Source organism: Dreissena polymorpha, chromosome 16 (genome assembly GCF_020536995.1).
Source record: "Dreissena polymorpha isolate Duluth1 chromosome 16, UMN_Dpol_1.0, whole genome shotgun sequence".
In the NCBI taxonomy this organism is placed as follows: Eukaryota; Metazoa; Mollusca; class Bivalvia; order Myida; family Dreissenidae; genus Dreissena; species Dreissena polymorpha.
The window spans coordinates 30892818-30905056 of record NC_068370.1 but is presented as its reverse complement, the minus strand read 5'-3'; the positions used below and the strand labels follow the sequence as shown (position 1 = coordinate 30905056).

The window sequence follows — 12239 nt, the reverse complement described above, 5'->3', positions numbered from 1 at the left end:
CATCATAAAAGAGCAAAAAATTGATTTTTTTTATCAGACACTACAAGACAAGAGGGCCATGATGGCCCTGTATCGCTCCACTGTTTTTTTATGCGAACAAAAAACGTGCAATTCGCATGGGTTGAAATGTACTCAAGCATGTGACTTTCTCTTTCTATCCCTTGGCCCACTGAGCGCTCAAAGTTGGAAGGGTGAGCATTTTTATATATGGAAAAAGTAACTGCCGTGTTAACTAAACAGACTAAAAAGCCTGGGAATTGTTGCACAGGTCCTTTGCTTATAACGTAGGTACATTTATCTCTCCAAAAGATATTGTCGTTCTTTCTATTTCACATATTTTTAGATGCTGAAGATCAAATCTACCCATTTGATTTGAAACAGATTCACAAGACCCATATGAATCAAAATGCCTTAACCCTTTACCAAACGACACATTTTTGACATTCCCAATTTGAAAGAGGTTGCAGACGCCAATAAAATTGTAATGGAATCTGAAGGAAATGATCAGGGAAGAAATAATTGTGATAAAAGGAAAAATTGCTCATCTTGAGCAATTTCTCCTTTTATCACAATTATTTATAAAGTCGTCAGCTACAAACCTGTAAAATCCTGTTAGTGTTTGGTAAATGGTTAATAATCTCTGGTTCCTTCTTAAGAGCCTTTCACACATTAATAACAAATACAATAGTAGCATCTTTCTTTGTAAAGAATCGTCTCAAAATATAACAAGGGCTGTTTGTTAAACATGCATGCCCCCAAATGGGCTGTCAGTTGTAGTGGCAGCCATTGTGTGAATACGTTATTTGGCACTGTGACTTTGACCTTTGACCAAGTGACCTAAAAATAAATAGGGGTCATCTGCGAGTCATGATCAATTAACCTATGAAGTTTCATGATCCTAGGCATATTAGCTTTCTTGAGTTATCATCCGGAAACCATTTTACTGTGTAAAGTCACCGTGAACTTGACCTTTGACCAAGTGACCTGAAAATCAATATGGGTCATCTGCGAGTCATGATAAATGTACCTATGAAGTTTCATTATCCTAGGTGTAAGCCTTCTTGAGTTATCATCCGGAAACCATTTTTCTAAGTTGAGTCACCTTGACCTTTGACCTAGTGACCTGAAAATCAACAAAGGTCATCTGCGAGTCATGATCAATGTACCTATGAAGTTTCATGATCCTAGGCATAAGCATTCTTGAGTTATCATCCAGAAACCATTTTACTATTTCAGGTCACCATGACCTTGATCTTTGATCTAGTGACCTAAAAATCAATAGAGTTCATCTGCGAGTCATGATCAATATACCTATGAAGTTTCATGATCCTAGGCATAAGCGTTCTTGAGTTAACATCCGGAAACCATTTTACAATTTGGGTCACCGTGACCTTGACCTGTGACCTAGTGACCTGAAAATCAATAGGGGTCATCTGCGAGTCATGATCAATGTACCTATGAAGTTTCATGATCATGCGTTTTTGAGTTATCATCCGGAAACCATTTTACTATTTCGGGTCACCGTGACCTTTGACCTAGTGACCTGAAAATCAATAGGGGGTCATCTGCGAGTCATGAACAAATTTGGTAGAGGACTATTAGATATTACTACATACCAAATTTAGTAGCCCTAGGCTCTATAATTATGAACAAGAATATTTTTTAAGTTTGCACAAAATAGGCCTTATTTAAGCATATGTTCATTTTTGTGACCCCCGGTGCAGGGTCAATTTTGTCCCCAGGGGCATAGTTTGAACAAACTAAGTAGAGACCTATTAGATGACTCAGGGCCCTCATTCTATCAAATCTGCCGCCGAATTTCGGCTGCAGTCCCCCACCTGAAAAGTATATTTTATTCCCCCAAAATCTGATTTTTTCCCCCTCAGAAAATGTTTTTAAAAAATCAAAAAAATCGCTGATTTATAGTTGCAAATTGTCTCCAATATATCACGGTCCGTTATATCGCTTTGTCCAATATAGGCTAACAAAAAAGAAGTCTTGTTTCCGGTTACCCAACCGACCCTGTTTTTAACAGCCGACACAAAAGTTTTTTTCTGTTATGAAATCCGCATCCGAATTTAATGTCGAAATTTACGAAAATGCGGAAAGCGTCTGAATCGTTCAGGACTGTTATTTTTGTTAATGTTTTGTTTCATTTACATTTATTCTAATCAATAAATGCTTTATTCAAAATGCAGTCTTTAGTTTTCAAAGAATATTTATTTGTATAGTAATTTACAGATAAAGACAAAAGCTTTTTCTGTTACAAAATCCGCGTCCGAATTTTATGTCCGAAATTTACGCAACTGCGGAGAGCGTCTGAATCGTTCAGAACTGTTATTTTTGTTAATGTTTTGTTTCATTTACATTTATTCTAGTCAATAAATGCTTTATTCAATATGCAGTCTTTAGTTTTCAAAGAATATTTATTTGTACAATAATTTACAGATAAAGACAATCTGGATCAAACATCTTCTCGTTAAGAACTATATCTGAAAGTTAGTACTATGTTTTCATGCATTTCACACTGCTTATTCCTGAAAATTATGACATTCTCGTTGAGTTAAATATTCAATTAAGTGTTGTAGTAAGAGAAAAAAAGCCAACCTACTGACCCACATTTAAATTAGATTACTATTATATAGATTGAGTTAAAGTCCACTCTTTTGTCCTATAGATAGTCCCATATATAGAAATATATGTTTATAACAGTTAAACACAGTTGTAAAACTTGTTGTTTTTTATATAAAAAATCCCCCATTTACAAAAAAAATAAAATTAATTCCCCCTCCTATGGGCTGCGGACCCCTTCCCCCAAAGTAGTGTGAGGGCCTGGATCATGTCACTACATACCGAATTTGGTAGAAATAGGTCCCAATAGTTATGGACAAGAGGATTTTTAAAGTTTGCACAAAATGGGCCCAATATAAGCACATGTTCCATTTTGTGACCCCTGGGGAACGGTCAAATTTGACCCCAGGGGCTTAATTTCAACAAACTTGGTAGAGGACTATTAGATGTCATTACATACCAAATTAAGTAGCCCTATGCCATACAGTTATGGACAAGAAGATTTTTAAAGTTTGCCTTATATAAGCAAATTTTCAACTTTTTGACCCCCGTGGCAGGGTCAAATTTGACCCCAGGCGCATAATTTGAAGAAACTTGGTCAAGGACTATAAGATGTCACTACATACTAAATTTGGTAGCCCTAGGCCCAATGGTATGGACAAGATTTTTTTAAGTTTTCACAAAATAGGCCTTATATAAGCAAATTTTCAACTTTTTGACCCCCAGGGCAGGGTCAAATTTGACCACAGAGGCATAATTTGAAGAAACTTGGTAGAGGACTATAAGATGTCACTACATACCAAATTTGGTAGCCCTAGGCCATATGGTTATCGACAAGAAGATTTCTAAAGTTTTCACAAAATAGGCCTTATATAAGAACATTTTCAATTTTTTGACCACCCGGGGCAGGGTCAAATTTGAAGAAACTTGGTAGAGGACTATAAGATGTCAGTACATACCATATTTGGTAGCCCTACCCCAATGGTTATGGACAAGAAGATTTTTAAAGTTTTCACAAAATAGGCCTTATATAAGCAAATTTTCAATTTTTTGACCCCCTTGGCAGGGTCAAATTTGACCCCAGGGGCATAATTTGAAGAGACTTGGTAGAGGACTATAAGATGTCACTACATACCAAATTTGGTAGCCCTAGGCCCAATGGTTATGGACGAGAAGATTTTTAAAGTTTTCACAAAATAGGCCTTATATAAGCAATTTTTCAATTTTTGACCCCCCAGGACAGGGTCAAATTTGACCCCAGGAGCATAATTTGAATAAATTTGGAAGAGGTTCACCCCAGGAACATTCCTGAGAAATTTCATCAGAATTGGACCAGTAGTTTAGGAGAAGAAGATGTTTAAAGAAAAAGTTAACACACAGACGGACGGACGGACGCACGCACGCACGACGGACACAGGACCATGACATAAGCCCCGCTGGCCTCTAGACCAAACATGATCATGAGAACTAAACACTTCAGTCATAATCAATAGACTGCTTACATATTTGCCATGAATAATTACAACTCTAACCATACTATTTTCAAAGATTTATATCCATTCATCAAATATCACAAACGTAATTAAATGCGCTTTTGTATGAAATTGTCCACAACTTACCCAAAATACATTGCAGTTCAGCTATTAAGAAGTTTGTGGGTCAACAGACCGACAGATGGCATCATTAAAAGCAATCAATAGAGAATGTTGTCAACGGCAACACGCGCAATGAAGTAAAACTAATATTATTTTATTTTTGGCAAGATGGTATTTGTCTCACCCACTACACAAGTCCTGAAAATCTGGACCAAACTGGTTTTAGATCAGTCCGATTAAAGAGAAAATTAAAGCACATGAAAAACAAGAGATATGTTTGTCAGAAAAACACTGCCCCCTTTTGTGTCGCTTTGAAGCCATATAATTGACCTAGAAAGATGACCTTGACCTTTCACGACTCAAAATGTGCAGCTCCATGAGATACACATGCATGCCAAATATCAAGTTGCTATCTTGTGTCAGAAACACAATGCCCCCTTTTGCGTCGCTTTGAAGCCATATATTTGACCTTTGACCTTGAAGGATGACTTTGACCTTTCACCACTCAAAATGTGCAGCTCCATGAGATACACATGCATGCCAAATATCAAGTTGCTATCTTCAATATTGCAAAAGTTATTACCAAGGTTAAAGTTAAGTGACAGACACACAGACAGACAGGCCAAAAACAATATACCCCCGATCATTCGATCACAGGGCATAAAAACTGGGGTCCATGGCTGACTTGCAATATACTGGACATCTTGGAATAGCAGATCCCGACATAGCAGATCTGCAGTATATATATCCTAGTGTGATGATTGGATATATGTCTCATATCTTAGACCTTTGTTAGAGTATGCGTCCATTGTCTGGGACAACTGCGCAAAATACAAAAAAGAACTGTTAGACAAAATTCATTTGGATGCAGCTCGTATTGTAACAGGACTAACAAGATCATTTTAAATTACTCTACTTTTAAAAGAAATTGTTTGGGTTTCTCTCGATGACAGACGGAAAATTCAAAAACTTGTTTTCGTTTATAAGCACAATAAAGGTGCCTTACCACAAAATTTAAACGATATTTTCCCAGCCACAATAGATAACATTCCTTACATGTTACGTAATCGTGGCGACTATGCAACAATCGCTCGTAGACTGCGATTTACTCAAATTCAACTACTCCTTCGTCTCTTATGGAACGAACTTGACATAGATACAAGGTCTTTACCAACGCTTTCTAGTTTTAAAAGTGCAGTAAAGAGGAAGTGCAATCCTTCTATAGTTCCTTCGTATTTTCTTGTTGGCGAACGTAAGCAACAAATTCTACATGCTCGGCTAAGAAACCACTGTAGCTACTTAAACTACGATTTACACTTAAACCACCTATGTGACCATCCAAAATGCGCTTGTAATAGTCCTGTCGAAGACGTGGATCATTTGTTCTTCAAATGTCTTCTTTTCTCCGAGCAACGTATCGTGCTATTTACCAACACTCGTCCATACCACACTCTTAATGCAAACAAACTATTATACGGTATCCCAGAACTAACTGATAACCAAAACAATGTGTTATTTTTGGAAGTTCAACGATATATCAAGACTTCAAACAGGTTCATTAAAATATTTGACTGTAAACACATTTTCAATGTTGTTCGCTTGTTCATCTTATTCAACAGAGTTCAAGATTTTTCGCTGCAGATTTTGTGCTATATTGTAGTTCGTAGAGTCGGGATGTGTGGAACAATTTATTGTTATTTGGTATTCTTTGTTGTGGAGCAGTTAATTTATTAATTAATTATTTATTTTTGTATTTGTTTTTTTTTTCACTTCTTTTGTTCTTTTGTATATATATATAGGGAGGAAGGTGTGTGAACAACCAGATAACAGACATACAAACAGACATACATATTCCCATTTGAGACTTCGGCGTGTGCGCCTAGCTACGGTGCAGAACGAGGCATACATACTATGAAATCCCCATCCCCCCCCCCCCCAAAAAGGATGGTTCATTCACAGTTATATATCTCGCGCTTACACCGCAACACATCTCGACGTGGGAACAATTTTTACATACACAGAATGGACAATGTTACACACATAAACACTTATTTACAAACATGAAACCATAGTTGTATTAGGGCAAGATCTGATAAGGATTCTAAACTTCCCTCACACTATGTTAGAGACACCGCGGAAATCCGTTATATTTATATATATATATATATATATATATATATATTAGTTCAGTTAAGTGTTATATTATAACATTCTTTTAAAACTTAGTCTACATTTTTTCTCTAAACCATTTTGAGTGTAAAACAGTGAATGACACTAACTCTTTGTTTACACATTTACCCAAATGTTTTTGTCGTCTGCTAAAGTCTACTTATTTACTTACTGAATTGTCAATATTACACTCACTTTATGCACTTTGAATGTCCCTATTTACCGAATCGGAAATACTGGGAAGGGTCGTCATCTTATGTTTTTTAAAACTTATGACCCAAACCTTTTGCTTTTTTCTATACATTCGATAACATCAATTTGTATTATATCTACTCTATGCACTATGAATCATGTGTATATTTGTATGAATGCATGAATAAAAGAAAATGCAATAAAATAATATTAAAGTATGATATTCTATAAAATATAACTGGCAAAAACTCTGGAATAATACATTTTTAATTTGTAAGCGTGTTTATTATAGTTAAAACATCTTTCCATTTTATAGTAAGCAACCTAATTATTATCCCCACGCTTTTTGAAAAGCGTGGGGAAATTGTGGTTATCTCCGCCATCTGTCTGTCTGTCCGTCCGTCCGTCCTGGCCACTATCTCCTCCTACACTATAAGCACTAGAACCTTGAAACTTACACACATGGTAGCTATGAGCCTATGTGTGACCCTGCACTATTTGGAATTTTGATCTGACCCCTGGCTCAAAAGTTATGGGGGTTGGGGTGAGGCCAGGTCAGAGATTTTCACTCATTTTTTTATGTTATTTTACATTAACTTCTTCATTTCTACACCGATTTACTTCAAATTGATACTGAACATCTCTTATGACAATATGGTCAATCTCAACTATGTATGGCCCCATTACCAACCCTGGGGCGCCCCCGCCTACATAGACCACGCCCACCCAATGATGCCTTTTACTATTAATTCCTTATTTCTACACAGATTTACTTCAAATTGAAACTGAACATCTCTTATGACAATACGGTCAATCTCAACTATGTATGGCCCCATTACCAACCCTGGGGCGCCCCCTGGGTCAAACATGCGGCGTGGGGATACGCGTCGGCCTCTGCCGCGCAATTTTTAAAGTATGGTACAGTCCCCTACCACCCAAATTTTCGGGGAATGTTAAAAATATACACTTTATTTAACTAAACTTGGGAAATGCAGAAGGGTTTTTTGTTTCTCATAGATACTTCAAAATTGATAAATAAATTGTGATAACATTATATTTATTAAGGTTCGTATCAAAGAGCAGGTTATTTTGCAATAAATAACAATATGTACTATGTTTCACCTTTCCCCGGTTCTGGTTTGGCTTGCTCAGCAGATATCACTGGCCCTCTATCTGGCAGCTTGGGAGGCCCTGGTTTAGACACAGCAGGCTGGACAGGGGGAGGGGGCTTCTTAGGCTTGGGCTGCAACAACAAGTCACATCAGCAGATCCATCTAACACACAATGATGAACATCCATCAGAAAACAGTAACATATCAACGATATAAAACCTTTAGAATAGAACACTTATCATACACGAAGTCCATAAGAAATATCTGAATTATAAAGATGTTTGAGCAGGTGATAAAATATATTTAATGAACAGGCATGCGTTACGTGTAAAGCATTTCCATTTGCATAGAATGACAAAGTAGAATACAATAAAAATTAGGTACCTCAAAGCAAATATGTGCAATATGTGTAGAGTTTTTATAATGAAAATGTGGCTAATTTATTAAAGTGTAAACATAATTATAGAACAAATAAATCTGGAAATACGATTTATTTTAGCACAATTAAAACAGATTTTGTATAAATAATATTTGCAAATGCACTGTCGCCCTTCTAAACTAATATATAAGTTAAATGTTATTATATTCAAAATTCAATCTCGACGCCATTTCAATGTGTTGAGTAATGCTCATGGGTTAACTCAGATACAACAAGATACAATACTGCAAGTTGAATCTATATTAGCCGTAGCCAAAAAGGCCAATACCTACTTAAATCTCAAATCGGCTACTAAAATTAAGGTCAATAAATAATAATAAAATAAAGCAGTTTTTCACACTTTTTGAGCTAAAATTCTAAATATCATACAATTTGGGTAGTTACAAGTGATCCAGATTTCTATGCACTAACATAGCATCAGATCACTTTGTTTATTTGTTAAAATAATCCTATTCATCGTACCAAATATTCTGTAATGATATCGATAGTCTACTTTATCATAAGATTTACAGTTTAATGGTGTTTTAGTCTATTAATATAGAGTTGAATGCAGTCAAGATCTATGTACATTAAGCTGATATGAACCACTGGAAGTATAACTAAAGCACTTGTTATGCTCACTGCCAAGTTGTACTGCAAACTAATCATAGTTTCATTGATCATCATAATTTCGTTTCTCAATCCAAAGCTGATGACAAACACTCTTAAGTCTGTCTCCTGGGTAGAACATGTACTTGGACATTTTTTGAGATTGCTACACATACTTATCTGTGACATCCCAGTCAATTTTTTGCTCTATTAATTTATTTGCGAAGACATGATGCTGACTACCATATTATTTGTGCATAAAACAACATTATGTAAACGACAACTATGCAGCTATCGGTACGTTTCTTTTTAACTCGTTAACCTTATAAGTTTATCTTTAACTCATGAACCTTGTATAACTGCTTAGCATGTGAATGTCAGTTTAGTGCTGTTGTGTAACTTACTAAGGTGTAATGAATTCGTATATCAACTTTTTAATGCTTGCACTTTTTTTCTTAATACGCTTGCTGACCACTCAAATTAAATAACTGTAAATAATCCATTTTTTATAAGCATTTATATTTGATTAAATGATAAGATTTTTGCCAAAAAAGAAAATTTAATCAAACCACATACTTTTTCCTGAAATGGTAAGAAAAAGAAAAGCCTTGAATTTCAGATAAGCAAAGTTGAACAAGAATTATGTTGTTTATATTACCAACAATTAAAAGATGCCTTTTTCCATTTGCATGGTTTGTATAACAAGAAAATCCCCATTAGTATTTGTATGGCTAATTAGAGGCCAAAAACTGTATAATGTATTTCCCCCTTTATTAACCTAACATTTCTAATTAAATTGACAGCTTTATTTGACAACTAGAAATGTGTCTGTAGGATTTCGCTTTAGTGTGAAAAATCCACTTATGTCGGAAAAAAAAACACACTAAACCTTAATGTGGAGTAGTGCAAGATTAGAATCTGATGGACAAAAGAAAATATGCATGACCTTCCATATACAGTTTGGGCATTAAAATGATCACAATATGTCAAAAAAGACTCAAATAGACAAATTTTTACAAATGATTCAACCAATATTTCATCAAACAAAGTCTTATTTATAATTTGTAGTATGTCAGTTCATTATCGTTGTAAAAAAAAGGAATATAATAATGCTTTTTATTATATTATTATATAATATTACAAATATTAAAAGTTGTCATTTTGAAGCCATACACCCTACTTAAGGTTTTCCTCTAACAATTTTTTTTGAGACATAAGCAATGATTTTAAATATAACAACTGTGACTGCTAATAACAGGTGGCTATTTGAGTAACATATTCTTGGGTAACAAGCAGTGAGGTTGGGTTGACAACATCAAGGCAGATAATGAACACATACTTGAGGTGCTGGAATAACCATGGGCCTCGTAACTTTGTCTGACGGCTGAAACAATGAGGCCAAACATTGTCATGCAAAACACAAAGGTCCGGCCGAAGTCTTGGCGATGGAATATTTAAAAATAAACATGCATACATAAATAGTGAAAAGAATGTATTACTTTGATTGTATAAATACTTCATAAGACGAAAGCTTTTGAAAACAGAAAATGATGCTTCACAGAAATTTAAGTTATTAAACAGCGCATTGCCTGGACTGATGCAAGGTTATATTTATATCTGCTTTGATGTCTAAACAGCAAACTTGTGAACAAGAAACCGTCGGAGATGGGTGATGCCATCAAAAGTTTTTTTTGTCTCCATATTGCACTATATATTCAGATAAAAGAAAACGTCTTGAGGGGCATAACTTTGGACAAAATAATACGATGGCTGGTTTACAATTTCAAAGGGCCATAACTCTCTAAATAAATCATCTAACCAGAACCCACTAATAACATGCGCATCTCCTCAAGGTAGTGAAGCTTCCCATAAAGCTTCATTGTATTCCAGTCAGAAGTTGGGGAGAAATAGCCCGGACAAGAATTTCACTATATGTACAGTTTATAGAAAATTTCAAAGGGCCATAACTCTGTGAAAAATCATCCGACCATAACCGGCTGATAATATGCACATCTCCTCTTGGTAGTGAAGCTTCCCATAAAGTTTTATTGAATTCCCGTAATAAGTTGCTGAGAAATAAGTCAGACAAGAATTGCACTATATGTACAATGGAAAATTTCAAAGGGCCATAACTCTGTGAAAAATCATCCGACGAGAACAGGCTGATAATATGCACATCTCTTGGTAGTGAAGCTTCCCATAAAGTTTCATTGAATTCCTGTAATAAGTTGCTGAGAAATAGCTCAGACAAGAATTGCACTATATGAACAATGGAAAATTTCAAAGGGCCATAACTCTGTGAAAAATCTTCCGACGAGAACAGGCTGATAATATGCACATCTCTACTTGGTAGTGAAGCTTCCCATAAAGTTTCATTGAATTCCCGTAATAAGTTGCTGAGAAATAGCTCGGACAAGAATTTAACTATATGTACAATGGAAAATTTCAAAGGGCCATAACTCTGTGAAAAATCATCCGACGAGAACAGGCTGATAATATGCACATCTCCTCTTGGTAGTGAAGCTTCCCATAAAGTTTAATTGTATTCCGGTCATTAATTGCTGAGAAAGAGCCCGGACAAGATATGCACTATATGTACAGTTAATGGAAAATTCAAAGGGCCATAACTCTGTGAAAAATCATCCGACCAGAACCGCTGATAATATGCACATCTCCTCTTGGTAGTGAAGCTTCCCATAAAGTTTCATTGAATTCCGGTCATTAGTTGCTGAGAAATAGCCCGGACAAAAATTGTGCACGGACGGACACACGGACTGACGGACAGACGAAGCGACTATATGCTCCCCCCCCCCAAATTTTTTGGGGAGCATAATAAAAGCAGCATCTCAAATGACAGTTCTAGAATGTCTGGCAGAGCTCTTAAATGTACAAGCATTGAACAGACTGGCCAGAATACTCAACCTTGGGACGATTTCCATAATAGACAAATCAAGCACAACTATGTTAGTTCCTGCACATGTCATGCAGAGTGAATATGTATATTACATGATAAAATAATGATTGTACATTTCTATTATATGCACTAATGCACAGTGAGTATAATACATATTAAATCATGAAACAAAATAACCTTTAAATGAGTGATTTTTTTCCCCTACCGGTGAAACCGGAGGGGACTTATGGTTTGCGCTCCGTGTGTCAGTCAGTCTGTCAGTCCGTCACACTTTTCTGGATCCTGCGATAACTTTAAAAGTTGTACATATTTTTTCATGAAACATGGATAGATGGCAATATGGAGAGTATGCAAGTCATTTAATTTCGTTCCTACGTCAAGAATTCTGGTTGCTATGGCAACATTTTTTTATTTTTTATTTTTATTTTTACTGACAATGGTGGAGTTTCACTGGTAAGGGACAATATTGCTTGGCAATCTCTTGTTCTTAATGTGTGTAACATATAATGAAGCAACACATATGAAAATAGCCACCCCACTTCTGCATTGTTTCACTTCATTATGCGTTGGATAAAAAGATTGCAAGTGTTAATTGAAATTGACTGTCTTGTTATGTTTAAGAAACATGTACAAACATAAAAAGCGAAGAATTTTAAAAA

At 35.7% G+C, this 12239-nt stretch overlaps 1 protein-coding gene and 1 long non-coding RNA gene across 3 annotated transcripts in view; one reads left to right on the top strand and one right to left on the bottom strand.

Moving 5' to 3' along the window:
* LOC127861441 (tyrosine-protein kinase SYK-like) overlaps positions 1 to 12239 on the bottom strand; it is a 135841-nt gene that overhangs the window by 45448 nt on the left and 78154 nt on the right. The window lies entirely within an intron of this gene.
* Positions 1 to 12239, top strand: part of LOC127861463 (uncharacterized) — a 77547-nt gene that overhangs the window by 31456 nt on the left and 33852 nt on the right. The window lies entirely within an intron of this gene.